This window comes from Pinus tabuliformis, chromosome 4_2, assembly GCF_031772625.1.
Source record: "Pinus tabuliformis cultivar Carrire ecotype Pingquan chromosome 4_2, CPIR1, whole genome shotgun sequence".
In the NCBI taxonomy this organism is placed as follows: Eukaryota; Viridiplantae; Streptophyta; class Pinopsida; order Pinales; family Pinaceae; genus Pinus; species Pinus tabuliformis.
The window spans coordinates 685,855,691-685,872,535 of NC_142304.1; positions in this window are offsets into that span (position 1 = coordinate 685,855,691).

Below are 16,845 nucleotides of genomic sequence, written 5' to 3' on the forward strand. Positions count from 1 at the left end.
AAGAAACGCCAGATATAATGTTCATCCAAGAAATGAAATGTTCCATTCAAAAGGTAAGACAAATCCACAGTAAATGGCTCAGCAGCTATGAGTTCCTAGAAGTAAAAGTAGAAAATACAGTAGGGGGCATACTCACTCTATGGAATCCCCACAAAATTGCCATTTTGGAAGCTGAGGCTTCAACTGGTAGGAGAAAGGGACACCTTCTGGTCACAAATGTTTATGGTCCTCAGAGAATAGATGACAAACTTAAGTTTCTGGATACCCTGGTGGATCTCAGGAATAGACATGCAGACATACCCTGGATCATGGGAGGGGATTTCAACATGATTAAATCCCTTTCAAAGAAAAAAGGAGGAACAAGATCTCTAATCAAAGAATCCATCGCATTTCAAACCTTCTCTGATAACATAAATCTGGTTGATACTAATTGGAATAATGGCCTCTTTACTTGGAATAACAGGAGGGGAGGAGAGGCCCTTGTAGCCTCAAAGCTAGATAGATTCTTCATCTCTGAGAATCTTATGCTAAATGTTAAGAGGTAACGTCGCAAGTTCTTACCTTTGGAGGCTCAGACCATTGGCCAATTCAATTGGAAATCAAGGGTATATGCACTCCTAGAAATAAACCTTTCATATTTGAAAACATCTGGCTGTCACACCCAGACTTCATAAGCAACATTGAGAAATGGTGGTTAGAGGACTTGCAGATTCAGGGGACCAGTATGTATCTTCTTCACAAAAGACTAAAGCATATCAAATTCCAACTTAAGGAATGGAACAAGAAGGATTTCGGTAATATTTTTGAAGAAAAGAGAGTAGTTGAAAACAAAATGTTGGTTCTCAACCAAGCTCTAATCAAGGAAGGCTTTGATAAAGAAATCAGCAAGCAAGCGGATAAACATTATCAAGAATGGGAAAATCTATGTAAACAAGAAGAAATATTTTGGAGACAAAATTCTAGAGTTCAATGGCTAAAAGAAGGAGAGCGTAACACTAAGTTTTTCCATAGAACCACCATGGCCAATAGAGCTCACAACAGCATCTCTTCGATCAAGAATGAAGTAGGAGAACTGCAGATCTCCCATAAAGCTATAGAAGCTGTGCTAGTCCACCACTTCCAAGGTATAACATAGGAGAGCAATTCACATAGAGAGCAATCCATCACGGAAATAACTACTAATGTACCGAAACTGGTATCCAGAGAGGACAACTTCAACCTTAATATACCAGTAATGGAAGGGGAGCTAAGTGATGTCCTCAAAGACATGTAGAATGGCAAAGCTTCGGGCCCGGATGGTTTCAATGTGGACTTTTCCAAAGCTTGCTGGAATATTGTTAAGCAGGATATTTTGAAGGTTGTGGAGGATTCCAGATCAAACAAAAGCATTCTGAAAGCCCTCAATACTTCCTTCATCGCCTTGATCCCCAAACAGGAAATTTCTCAGACACCGGATAAATACAGACCCGTAGCCCTATGCAATGTAATCTATAAGATTATATCCAAGGTTGTGGCTAACAGACTCAAACCTTTGCTTCCGGTCCTAGTATTAGGAGAGAAATTAGGTTATGTGGAAGGCAAACAAATTCTGGATAATATCATACAAGCGCAAGAAGTGGTGCACTCTTTAACTAGTAAGAAGCAGGCGGGTATGATCATGCAATTAGATATTGCCAAAGCTTATGACAAGGTAAATTGGGTCTACCTTAAGAAAATGCTGATTGCTTTTGGATTTGATCACAGCTGGGTCAGATGGGTAATGGCACTGGTGACCTCCTCCAGTTTTTCTATATTGGTCAATGGCTCTCCCTCAGAGATTTTCAGTCCCTCAAGAGGCCTCAGACAAGGTGACCCACTCTCCCCCTTTCTTTTTATCATCATGATGGAAGGACTGGGGAGAGCTATAAAGTAGGCGAAATCATCAGGAAAGATCAAAGGTCTGCAGCTTACTGACAATGGGCAGGCCCTGACTCACCAACAATTTGTAGATGATACCATGCTACAAGGAATCCCCACAGTCCAAGAAGCTTCAAACTACAAAAAAAAATTGAATCTTTTTGCCTCGGCTTCAGGTATGGAAGTTAATCTCTCCAAATCTAAAATCTTCTTCTTTAATACCAATATTGCTATTCAGAAAAATATCTCCAGAATTCTTGGCTTTCAAAGGGATTTCCTTCCTTCAAAATATTTAGGATTCCTTCTAACTGCAAAACCTATGCTCAAAAGTATATGGGAACCTTTGATCAACAAGCTTCAAGACAAAGTTAGTAAATGGACCATCATATCTTTAAACCTTGATGGCAGGTTAGTTCTTATAAAAGCAGTGCTTCAAGCAATCCCTATTTTCATGTTATCAGCGCTCCCAGCTCCAAAAGGTGTCCTTCGGAAATTTAGAAATATTCAAAGAAAATTCCTTTGGGGCAAGGAGGAGACTAAGAGGAAATGGGCCTTGGTGTCTTGGGATAAAATTTGTAAGCCCAAGAACCATGGAGGACTTGGATTGGATGATCAGGAGATTCTCAGTAAGGCTTTAGGGGCCAAACTTTGGTGGTGCTGGGTCCAGCATCCAGAGACTCAATGGGAAAATATCTAGAAAGAAAAATATGCCAGTTCCTAGCAGAACAGTGATCTTATAAGAATGACAGGAAATATAAAGGGTTTTTATGTTTGGAACAAAGCCTGGGAGAATAGAAGACTAGTATAAGAGAATAGCTTCTGAGAAATTAGAGAAGGAAATCTTGTTCTTTTTTGGGAAGACAAGTGGCAGCAGGAATCAATTCTGGCAAAAGAATACTTTCTTGATCTCAAACAGGAACCAAATTCCCAAGGTTTAATAAAGGTTAAGGATTTCTGGACACATTCCCATCCTACGGATAAGTGGAGAATCTGGAGAAACATAGAGTGCAGAAATAACAATCTCCTGAAAACTAAAGCAGAGGAGCTTAGGAAAATAGTAGAGAATAGGAAGATCTTAGTGGCAGAGGGAAAAGACCAGCTGAGATGGGGAAATAACAAAGAGGGCACCTTTATTCTTAAGGAAGCAAAAAGCATTCTTCTTGAGCTGGATCCCCAGGTTCCGGACAAAATCTGGAAAAATCTTTGGAGGCATCAAGGGTGGATGAAAATCAAACTCTTCGTGTGGGTTGTGTATCACAAAAAATCCTGACTTGGGATAACATTAGGAAGAGAGGGGTTCAGGGGCCTTCCAGATGCCCACTATGTGAAGCACAAGAAGAAACTCTGGAACATTTACTCAACAACTGCATTTTCACATCCTGGTTTTGGGATTTATTTGCTACTATTTTTCAACAATCTGATAGAGACAGAGGTAGCATCATTAGCACCCTCATCAATTGGAGGAAAAAAAATTTGGATAATGAAATTCTTAACTCAGCGTGGGCTCTTACACCAAGCTTCATCATATGGAACGTGTGGAAAGAGAGGAACAAAAGAATTTTTAAGGAGGAAAAAAAGCCCCCTCAACACCTACTGGAGATAATCCTGAAACAGCTCAAGGAGACTGTGCGAACCATTGTTCGCATCTTCCCTAAAAACCCCCCCTTAGAAGAAGATTTAAATATTCTCAGGCAGTTGGGGATGAATGTGCTTACCCTCCTTGGCCTTGACAGGAAGCACACTACGTCGGATATGGAGAAGGATTTTTGGCATCCTCCCCTGGAGGGCTATTTAAAATATAACATTGATGGGGCTTCAAAAGGGAACCCAAGAACTGCAGGGTATGGAGGGGTCCTCAGAAATGCAGAGGGCAGTATTGTTTCCATTTTCCATTGCCACCTAGGTATAGCCACCAATAACATGGCTGAACTAATGGCTATGGAACAATGCCTAGATGCACTGAAGCAGAGCAACTGTCTAAACGTCATGATAGAGGCATATTTGGAGTTAGTTATCAACTCAGTGCAAAAAATTCATAATGGAACTGCGTCGAATAAAGTCTCTAAGCATTGGAATCTCATTTGGGTCTTCCAAGAGTTCAAAGCCATCTTCAAGGCTTGTGCACTATCAGTTTCCACCATGTGCGCAGAAAGGCAAATAAGCTGGTGGATCTTCTGGCCAACCAGGGAGTTAGCTGCACAGAGAATAATGTGTTGATGAAGTGGCAAGAATTAAGACCAAGTAGACTAATAGCTATATGCGGCGCACAGACGGAAGAAGATAGGGATGTGTTTAAACTCAAAACCATGGAGACTAGCTCGATTTGATTGTCCCCTGGATATGTCTTCTTTGTGGGCTAATTGTGCCGATAATAAGAGTACCTTGTTAAGTAGCGTAATGAAGATCTCAAGTATTTCCCACGCGTCTTTGCTCAACGAAACACTCTTACCTATTCATTATCCCAACCAAGGCGATGAAGTTTTGTTTTTGCAAGAGGATTCAATCCATTCGGCAACTAGTCGTTTCATTTTCGGGGTCCAATTTGCAAAACCACCTCCCAGGCAGTTTTTGACTATTCGCATTGCCCTCAGAGTGGTAATGGTTTTGGAGTTTTTGCAGCGATCCCATACATCCTACGACACATGGCAGGGAGAGGGGTTTGGAAACCGCCCTCTATCGTTGTTTATCATTCCTCCTTCTTGTCCAACGCGAAATCTGTCTCAACCATTAGATTCGGATGCCACGAATCAATGGTTGTCTGGGACAGAGCAACCTAGTGGGGCAGGGCGGTTAAACTTCGGGCTCTTTTGCCAGATGGCTTCCTCCTCTACCGTCGATCTTATCGTTTTGATGGGTCGGGGTTTATTGGTGGGAGGCCGCGGAAAGTTTGCAGGATCCCCGAGGGTTAGTTGGGAGCCTTGTTAATTTTTTCTTAGGCTTGTTTTTATAAAGGTATAGTTGTACGGTGTAGTCCCTGGTGGCTAAAGCTATTGTTCCTTTTCTGTTTTCTTTGACGTCGGGTAGACGGTTGTTTATATTGTACACTATTTTTTTGGCTCAATGAAATAGAAGGATCCTTACTTACTTCAACGAAAAAATAATAGTAATAAGTGGATAAATAGTAACAAGTATAGATAATACAAATTCAAATTTAAAAGGTCTACATAAATACATTATTTTTTTACCCAAAACTTTATACATTACCCATAAATGTTCTTAATCTTTATTGAAATCGAGGTATTATAGGTGTTTGGGAGTCTAAGTGGAATTTTAGTAAAATATCAAAAAAAAAACAAGTTTATTAAAATGCATAAAAATAAAATGACCAATCTAAGTAAGTCGAAATGTGTAAGAGTTCAGGATAAAAATAAAATGATCACTCAAAGAATACCCAAATGTCTAGGAGTTTTGGATAAAAATAAAATGACCAACTGTTGTGGTAAAAACACAACCCCCCATTATTGATGTGTTCACTTCAAATAATGGGGGCCCTTTCTATAAAAAATTTGGCTAAACACCTTTTTGGATTTTTATTTAGTTGATTGCGCTACGCTTTTGTTAATTTTTCATTTTCTTTCGATTCTTGTTTTGATTGCTTTGTTAAAATTGATTTTTTATAAGCTTCTCATTGACGCTTGTTTCGCCTCATTTGGTCAACTGGTTCGTAAATGACACTCCTTTGAAGTCTCATAATTTATCTAGCCTAGGTTAAAAATGCATGAAATGTACAATATTGCATTTTGTAAATAAATTAGTTCAATAATGAATTTATTTTAAATATTAACCCCTAGTGAGTTTTTACTAACATTTTTCCATTTTTACTTATGCAGCCAAATCATTAAGCATCGAGATTTAAGAAATTTACTCCAATTTCCAAATCAATTACTAATCTTAAAAACCCAGAATATCTAAGTGGCTGTAGTTTATTTTTATTCTTTTTATTTATTTTCAGAGTGGCTATAGTTTAGATAATTTCATAACTAAATTTCATTAAAATAAAATCAAAACAAAACATTAATTTTATATATTAAATCTCAAATTAATAAAAATAATTATTATATAAAATATAATTAAATTAATCAAATTAAAATTTAACATATAAAATTAATATATATAAAATAAAATTAATCGCATTGGGAGTTTACATCGCATCGGGGATTTTGCATTGTGACAAGTTTAAGAACCTCGATACCCCTCCCGACGCCGATTGCTGATTTGCTTTACATCACATCAGAGATTTTGCATTATGACAAGTTTGAGAACCTCCATACCCCCGATTCTCCGATTGCGAAAAGTCAAGTCGTGCCGCATTAACCAAAGGGGAATTAAGGCATAAGTATTATAACGCTTTCATTTGTTTGAATATCAAAACTCACTCATACGATGAGTGAATGAGTGAAGAAAGGTAAGTGAAGTGAGATAGTGTAGGATTAATTTAATATTAGAAAATATCTATTAATTTAGATAATCATTTTTAAATTAATTAATATAATTAATTTAAATAAATTAAATTTAAAATATTATTTAGATTAATTTAAATTTTTTTCTTTCTCAGCAAAGACTATTATCTATTAACTTAAAATAAAAATATTTTTACATGTAAGCAAGGCCTCAGAAGAGTCATGAGGCCTCTGTACACAGAAAGTTTGCCTCAGAATGGAAGAATTCTGAGCATAGGTGCTACAAAAAACTTCATAACATAAAAACATTTCAGATAAGGACCAGAAGATGAGAGAGATTGTGCACGAGAGCATAGAAGCGAGTAGCCATTGCAAGTCTGCCTGCAAAACATTGCTTCTGCCCTGGAACTGAGCAAAAACTTCAAGCTGACGGAGATGAGCCATGTGTTTTATCAAGGAATCCTGAAAACAGTCATCTGCTTGACAGACAAAAAGCAAAAAGAAACCGAACAGTGCCGCGTGGCTTCAATCTTCATTGCCCCTGCCAGAGGTCTTCTCATCTACTGGACGGTCACTAGCCACCCCCAGAACTTCATCGTCGATCTTATTGTCCTCAGGAATTAAAATTGGGCGATTGGAATCATTCAAAGCTTCATCCCCCTCAGCAGGGAGAATATTGACATGTGGCAGAGTAATTCTCGGGCTATCAATATGGCCTGTCTGTTCCACCATAGCTTTCTTCGGGTTGTCCAAGGTCAGATGATGCTCGCTGCTCTGAGAGGGTTCCGGAGTGATGCAGGCCAGAGGATGGATTTGGTTTTCTTCCTCATAGATAATTAAGGTGATGTGGGTAGAGATCAGAGGTCGATTGAGGTTACTCAGGAATTTAAAATGGGTGGTCTGAAAGGCATTGTTTGGGAGAGGTCGACGAACAGAGCTAGAGGGCTGCACATTCGCCTGAGGTGGAGGGAGATTAGTAGGTGAGTGATCAGGGTTATCAGAGCTACTGGCAGAAAGCCGAGAGCCATCATCGAGATTACCTCTGGGTCTCTTCCTGCCCCCTTGTCGAACCATATTGAATAGCAAAAGAAGGGCGACAGAAACCACAGAAGCAGCGGAGAGCACAATTGAAAAGCAAAATGTGTGAGCCAGAGAAGAATGAGTGAGCTGCTTACCCCTGAGACGTGCTTGAGGCCTGCAAGGCGCACCTCTGAGAAGGAGAACTCTCTTGCTTCCCGGAGAATTCGTGAACCAGAACTCAGAGCCAGAGTAATTGAAACACACCATGAGAGGGAAGAGCCAGGTGGTAATGAATATAACCATCCTCGCCATGCTTTGAACCAAGAAAACCATAAATGCACAGACACCATCGTTGTCGTCGAATTGCTGATCATCCATTTTACCTAAGGTGAAGGTCTGGGGAAACCCGCTGCTCTGCAGCATGCAGTACACGGTAGTAACAATTGGTGTCAGAGCCATTTATGACCGCAATAACACCCGCATCCGAGGAGATTAATTTTAATTAGTTACAAATAGTTAATTATATTAATTAGTTAGATTAATTAATAATATTTTATTAAATAATTAGTTTAGTTTATAATTAACAATTAAATTAGAATTAATTATTAGATAATTAGAGTCTAATTTAGGATTAAATTTTTAATTAAAATTCTGATTTTTTAGCCCAGCAACAAAAATTCTAGAATTATGTCAGAATTAACTCATCTACTTTGGAAGCTCATAGATTGAGTTTTACTTGGCCAAATGAAGCCCAGGACGGCTCATTGGAAAGATAAAATCAAGGAGAACATTTTTGAGGAGGTTTCACTAATAGATTTGGTCATTAATTGGGTCAAAAATCATGCAGAAGATCAAACTCCGAATTTCTAAAACAAAATCAATTTTCTGAGTTATTTTCTGCATTTTCATTTGTCCAAGCCTCTTCAAACTGCAGACGCATTCGTCAATAATATCCTTGGCCAATTAAACCATCCCAGACATCAATAGAGGGCTTATATTTTATTTTCAATTATTTATTTAAATAGAATTTGATTGGATTTGTTTTAAATGCCAAAAATGATATTTTGATTTTATTGATTGCATCTTAATTTATTTTGATTTCTTTTTGCAAGAAAACAGTGAAAGAAATATGGAGAAATAGATCTCGGTCAATGAGAATGCTCCAGCAATTGAAGATTAGAATTTTTGAGCAAATAAAATGGGATTGGACAGATTTCTCTTCAACAAACTTTCCTCTCAAGAATTTCTTTGCAAATATTATAAATAGCATATTGCGGAATGTAATAAAGGGCTACTTTCCTCTGCAATTTTGGACTTCTAAAAGCACTTCTGTAATAGGAATTTAGGGTTATAAGAGAGAGGAGAGAATCTCAGATCTGAGGATTATTGAATATTTTTTCCTTTGTATCTTGAATTATGTATGAGGGGCAGAGTTTGCACTATTGTGGCTTTTTCTTTGAAGGCAGAAGTTCAAGCAATGTAAAGAGCTGTTGGAGACCAGGGACAGAGAAATGGATGCAATAAATTGGTATTTTTAATACTATTGTTTCAAATATCAGTTTCATTTTTATGATAACAGGAATGTGTCATTTTATTCATGTTTTTTCATTTTTGTCAATATGGGTAATTTGTTTCAATGTTGTTATTATGTATCTCTGTTCTTATGAATTAATTTCTGATTTCTAAGTAACTATTTACTCAGAAATCTGCCTTATAAAACTGATTTATTGAATGGTAATGTGTTGTGAACTATTTCCACATATTATTGTTTAATTATTGGATTTACTGATTTGATAATCAATATCATTTTTGTGAACTACTTCCTGAGTGTTGTTGATTGATTATTTCAGATAATAAGTCTCAATAGGATATGTTTTGGCATCCATAATGTCAGTTAATTGAACTACTTCATTAACTTGATATTCATTATAAACAAGACATATTTAAAATCCCAATACTTTAAATATCTTGCTCTTGGTTGGGTTAGATCTATATCTGCCTAATTAAGATAGGATTAAGATTAGTTTATTTTGTTTGCATTATAGAATAAGTTTGCATTTATATTAATTTCTACATTCTTTTAAGTCCTCTTCTCAAAGAGGCAAAACTTTAGTTATGGCTTGGCTGAACCCAAATCAGCTTAAGGATCATTCTCTTGCCTGATCAGCAAGAAGAAGTGATCTGATATCTTTGTCTATTAGTAGTTAAAGATACATCATAAACCAATAGTGATAGGGAGAAGGTAATTGGACCTAGTTAAACCAGTTGAAGCCACCACACCAAACAGAAAAAGAGTTGCTTTAAGGTCCGGACTGGGTGGTTATCCCCCATTGTTGTTGCGGCGATTTTCGAGGCATCAAAACCAACCTACATAAGTCCAAATGTCTAGGAGTTTGGGATAGAAATAAAATGACCACTCAAAGAATACCCAGATTCTCAATAAGAACTCATAATGCAGAAGGCTTTTAAAAATAATAAAAACTAGTTTCTTTGAAAAGCACGGTCTAGGGAGATTCGGAAGTTCAAGAGATTCTGAATAAGAACTGATAATGGTGAAGGTTGTAAAAAATAATAAAAACTAGTTTCTTTGAAAAGCACAATCTAGGGAGATTCTGGAAGGAAGTTCTAGAGGCTAGGGTGCGCAGGGTATGGAACATGTTTAATCCTATGGATATTTGGATATGTGGCTCTAGATGGTTAAAACATTTTTTATGTTGGACATTTTATTTTCAAAATCACTATATAAAATATTTATTAAATGAGAAATAATATTCAGAAATAAATTATACCGATCCGAGATCTGAGGTGTAAACAAGCTCGTAATTTGTAAAAATGCCCGAACTTCAAATCATGTAAGGAGAAAAAATGAAATGTATTAAATAAATGCATATAAAGTGGATTGAAACCATGTGAGGAGAAAAAACGAAATTTATTAAAGAAATGCATATAAAGTGGATTGAAACTGAATGTTGTTTTAGAAAAATGCGTGGAATCTAGACTTACTTATAAAATACTAAACCTTGGCTTATGCTTCGCAGGTCCAAGCTAGAACTACAGCTTCTCCACCTTCTTCATTCTCCACATTAATGTTCAATGTACTCCTTATTGCATAGGGATTGGATGTATACACGTAGAGAGAGGAACAAACTTCATCCTCGTTGAAACGTCCAGCCTGACAGATGCGCTCAAATATCTCCCCACCTACTGTGTATTCCATGAGTATAGCTAGATGGGTTGGAGTCAGAGATACCTCCTTGAAGCTAACTACGTTGGGATGTCGCAAAGATCTATGCTTAATAATCCCCCACCTCACATTTTCATCAATATTCCTCTGTTGTTACGCATTGTCTTTCCCCCACACGACACCAAACCCCCTCCCAATAATATCAGGAAGTAACTGCACCCAACCAGTAGAAAATCTAGTAGAAAAGAGGTCGTTTCCCTACGCTCTGTTGGGAGGAGTGGGGACCATTATGGTGACACAACTTAATGAAAATAGCACAGGAAAATGCAGAGCAGATCTACCAAAAATCTAGCCTCACCAATTATCATGGAAGGATCTACGATCTATAACCCCTAGGGTTTACCACCAAAGCACCCCAAACCCCAATTCCAATCCACAGAGTTATACCATGGAAAAAAAACCTTCTCAATAAGAACAAAAAATTCGATGAAAATAATAGTAGAGGAAGAACTCAAAAGTAAAGCAAGAAAATAGAATTTCTAAAAAAAAAAACAAAGAGTGAAAAATACCTTGGAATCTCAACAATTTAGATCTGGGCAAGCGTGAGAAGATGGCTGGAAGAATTATGTAAATTAGAGATGCTTATTGATCTAACATGCATGTGTTGCAATAAAGCCAATATGAAGCCTTTGTTTCATATGAGCCCCTGTTCATCGCTTTCCATAATGGAAATGCCAATTTTTACACATGGCGTTGACTTGTTATAACAATTTAGTGAAATATTTATTTATACTCCTTTCACCTGCAAAAGAATTTTATTTGATCAGATTTGGACACACGAGCCTAATTAGTTTATAATAATCTAGTGGATTATAATAAATTATTTTCATAGTATTTCACGCACTAAATTTTATTTTCTTACACTTTTCACATTAAATTTTATTTTGCCATTAAATTTTATTTTACCGAGTTTCTTAAAATTAAATATTAAAATTGATTTTCAAATAAAATAAAATGCCTATATTTTTAATATTAAAAGACAATTTTAATTTGCTCCATGGTGTAGATCAGTTGATGATGGAAAGGGTTGTTAAGGCATTTTTTATAATGTTATTGGTTTAAACTTAGATTAGCTTAGTGTACCACGTGTGAGGTAATGTGGGTATACTTGGAGGTGATTGTGGTAGTGGATAGAAGTACAAGCTCGCTATAGTTGTCTATTTTTCCATAATAATAAAAATAACAATAATAATAATAATCTTATTTTTTTAATTTTATTGAATTAATTATTTATCAAAATTATATGTTATTAAAATCTCATGATTTTATTGGAGGTAGTTTAGGTGATGGCAATAAGGTAAACTAATTTTCTTGTAAGCACTTTATAAATTGTGTCATCACTCAAACACTTTCATAGAAAAAAAAAAGTCTTAACCCCACCTAGAATGCCTAAAAGACAACTCTCAAGCAAGCCACCCAATGTCACCTTGGTGGCCTTCTCTCACCCTTTAGACTACAGTGAAGAATATCCTTATCTAAGGGGGAAATCCATAAAGATCGAGCTAAGCTAGGTCATTGAGTAATGAAGGAAAGTTCCTTAACAAAGACTAGTGATTTGACACTACTCACTCTCAAAGTAAAAGGTTAGAGATAAGTGTGCGAATTGTCAAACAAACCATGAATTATGAAAAAAGTTTGAATGATTTTAATTAGAAAACTATGCTTATTCATGCAACGAAATTATACTTGAAAAATGAAAGATAAAACTGGCTCAAATTAACCATATAACATGAGATGCTAGTGAAGCATATATACAATGGCACAATAAAAATTGAAAATGAATCATAAATTGTGTCCATACAAGTAAGGCATTAGATCATTCATTCATCATATTCATTAGCATTGGAGATTGAGAGTTTGTTATCATAATCAAGAGACCATTCCATAATTAAGAGATTATACATCAATATTAGTATTAACTATGTTTGAGACGTCAAAGCGTTATGTGTTTGCAATGATAAATAAAGAAAATATTCAAACTTTTTGTTGTTACTAAGGAAAATGAAGACAACAACGTTGAACGTGGACCACTTACACATTTGTAACTTTCAAATGCCATCCATTTATCATCAATTTATCACCATTTATAGTTGGGTAGTTTGTAAATGTAGAATTGTGACCCAAATGATGTATTTGTAACATTCCAAAGTGTGTAATTACAACTAATGAACCATGAGAAATACCATTAGCGTGTGAACACATTAACCATTATGTACTTAGAACAAATTGCCATTAATACTAGAGATCAATGTAAGTTTTAAAGCACCCTTGAACAATAAGAAATTCCATATCATGTCAACATCAAATATTTAAGAATTGTGTGCATTGTCTAAATTGTGTGTAAAGTGCACCAATATTGGCACTAATGGCCTTTGATCACTATGTTGTTAATGTGTGTTAAGATGTAACATTTCAAATTAGAGACTGATCATACATCTATAAAAAGGCAAGCAAGTAAACCGTCAAGATAATCTTAAAAATAGTGAATTGTTATCCTTATGAACCAAGTCATTTCATGTTACCATGCATTGATTTGTGTAAGGGTGTGGTTAAAATATCAAATGTGTTCAAAAAATGTAAGAAATAAATGTATCAAGAACAAAATTTGACCATGATGCAAATTTGTAAACCCTTTTCACAATTATTAAAGAGCTTAAATATCAAGGTGTTTCATGCATTCATGTACTCATGTGAAGCTTAAGAGTGTTTACTATGTCATAGATATGTTACCTAGATATGTCAAATCCAACATGAACAAGTATAAATATGATAATGTGTCCTTACAAGTAAAGCATTAATCATTTTTAATTTATGCTAATCATTTTTAATTTTGTCACTTATTCTCTAGTCATATATTTTAGTCCTAGACTAAATTAGTCATTTAAGTTAGTCGCTTTTAGTTGAGTCACTTAATTCTAGTCATATATTTGATCCCTAGACTAAATTAGTCGTTTAAGTTAGTCACTTTTAGTTCAGTCACTCAAAATTGCTCAAATCTAGTAGTAATTCACTTTAAATCATTGTGGTGACTAACTTTTTTAGTCACATAGTTATTAATCTCTCATTTTGTACTAGTAAAATGTCCACTCTATTGCGCTTGATATTTAAAGTTAAAAAAGTTGAATCTTATAATACTTTCTCCTCTCTAGAAGATATAAAAAGGATGATTCGTAATCTCAAGTTTTGTTTGGATAATGTTGATTCCCTCTTGGCTCGTTGTGAAGGTTTCTTGGTAAGCAATTATGGTTCAGGTGACCTCACTAACCCTCCAGTTGATCATGGTGAAACCCCTTCTAATCATGATCCACATGAAGACTAGTCGTTGGCCGCATGGTTTTTGTTGACTATATATTTATATATATGTGCAATCTATAGCTATGGCGCTTCTATGGTGATTTATCCACTGTCTCAAGCCTATAATGAATTGTGAGTTTATTGTGTATATTGACTTTTGGACTAGTTCATGCTTTGTTTTGGACTCCTCGGTGTTGAAGATGGTTTCTCATGCTTGTTGGGCTCATCAAAGGGCATCTACATTCGGTGCTAAGTTATGGATTCGAGCATGGTTTGTTGTCTATGAAGGAATGTCGGTTTCAACTTTTCTACTTTTTCAAAGGGTGGTGTATTAGTTACTGTATGCAATGGTGGGAATAGTGTTATGGTGTACCCTTCAGTATGGCAGTATGTTGTCGATGTTCTCTTGCAACATGGCTTCTGGTGCAAGGTCGCCTTCTTTTGATGCCCATAAGTGTTCTTTTCATCACAAAACTTTATTCCCATGCTATTTGGGCCAATGTACCTTATGGAAATGTGTTGCTTTTGGCGTTTTGTTAGTTTCTTCCCAATTCCTAGTGGCTTTATGGAGCCTCTGTTCACAATATTCACTTTGAAAAGGATAAAATGGGAGATCATGTCTTTGAGTCTATTAATTTATATTTAGATTCCCTTATTGAAAAAAAAAATGAGAAAATTACATGTATTGTTTGTATTTCTTGCTATATATAAAATAGTTTATTAATAAGTAATGTATTGCAAAGCCACTTTTAGGAAGCCATAGAAGTTGGAGAATCCTTAAATCCTCTAAGTTAGATTGAAAATAGTGATTATCTATATATATATAAGCTTCATTTTGCTTATTAATATAAATAGTTACAATTCAATTAAATTTATGAGTGATACTCTAAAGCAAAAACAAAAACCTTACAGCAACATAATTTTAAAGCCTTACACCCATAACAACACTTATTTTAAGGGAAAGCTAACGTCTTTGTCAAAACTCCAAGTATATATCAATTATGCTTTTTAAAGCCTAACGTGGCAATTCATGCATCTATTTGATTGCATATAAAATTGAAGTCATGATTAAACTATTGTTTTTTTATGGAATAATATAATGCTTCGTTTATTCTTTAAGTGATTTGCACCAAAGCCGTGTTAGAACAAACACACGCAATCCATGACGTCACCAACCCTAGGCAATCATAAAGCATTTTGGCACGTTCTCATTGGACATATCAAGTAAATGGGGCAAGGAATTATTATTTTACAAGATGTAAGTCAATTCATATGCAATTTAATTTAATATTGAAGATAGAAGAAAATATTTTTCAGGAAGAAGATAGAAGAAAATATATATGTATTTTGATATGGGTTATGATGGTTTATGGAAATAAGTTTAATATTCTCAAATATTTATAGGTTAATATATATCATTTTGTTGTGAAAAAAAAGGTATTATTATTAATCTATTGACTTTATTATCATAATTTCTTACATCAATATGTAGAATGAAAATTGAATTGTCTCGTGAAAATATTTAAAAGTAATAAATTAATAGAGTAAGATTTGAATTGTATTGTTAAAATATTTAGAAATAATAAGTATGATGAAGGAACATTTAATTTGATAATTATAAAAAGTAAAATAGTGCTTTATTCAATATAACACAATGTAGTGGAAGAGTTAAAAGTCACCCTCTTTTATATAAGGAGTGTTATTTACAAATTGATAAGAATTTACATTTTGTGTTTTACACATTTAGAAGTATAATGAATTTATATAATTTTTTATTTTGGTTAGAAATAATGTATTTTTTTTTTGGCGTGGTTCACGGACATTTTTGGTCAACTGGTGGTGCTACGTTCACGGGAAAAATCTAGGGTTGACGTCCCTCGGTCTATAACAAGCGTTGACCCTAAGAGCTTTCGAGAATTGACCCTGTGACCTTCCAAATGGCGAGGCCGTGACTTGACCGATTGAGCTAACTCTTAGGACTAAAAAAACAATGCATTTAAAATATTGATAAAGAATTTTAAGAATAAAAAAATAGAATTTTAATTTTAATATAACAAAACTAAAGGATCCATGTTAATAGAGCATTTTTAAAATACCAAGCATTGTTAAAAGGCACTTTTATGTATATTTAAAAGGTACTTAGAAAAAAAATCATTATTCAAGAACCAATTAAAATATGAATAATATTAATGGAGAAAATAATTTTAAATATTATGATATTTAAAAATTTATAATACAATCTTTATAATAATAATTAATTAAAAAATTATAATATAATATTTTAGAATAATAATTAATTAAAATAAATTTTCAAATTTTAAAAAAATTATAAAAAAATTATAAATTATTATTTGATTTGAAAAAGAAGTGTAAAAGACAAAATAATTAACGGATATACTTCCAAAATAAATCACTAATAGATACTTTCAAAATAAATCACTAAATATATATTTACATTTAGAAAAGTAGGTTACAGTAAATTAAAAATTATAATAATATTAATTCTTATAAAAAAAAATTATAATAATATTAATTTTTATAAAAAAATTATAAATTTAATATTTTTATAATTAAATTTATTTATTTGTCAAAGTAAAAGTAAAAGTAAAAAAAAAATAATAATAATAATTAAATTCAAATCCATATTACGGTTAAAAAATTAAGAATTTAAAACTTAAATGAATTTAATTTTAAATATATATAATTAACTTAATAATAATGATGACAAATTTCTGAAATAAAGATATAATGTTCATGTTTAATGATAAGAATGCTTATGTAAAAATATACTCACTTTCTATAAATAAATAAAATGATAGATTTATAACATTATCTAGTTTTTACAAACCCAATTATCTTCCTATATCATTCTTTATAATGATAAAATAACTCTCTCTCTCTCTCTCTCTCTCTCTCTCTCTCTCTCTATATATATATATATATATATTAATAATTCACTGAATTTTAATAATATATATTTTTGTATATAAA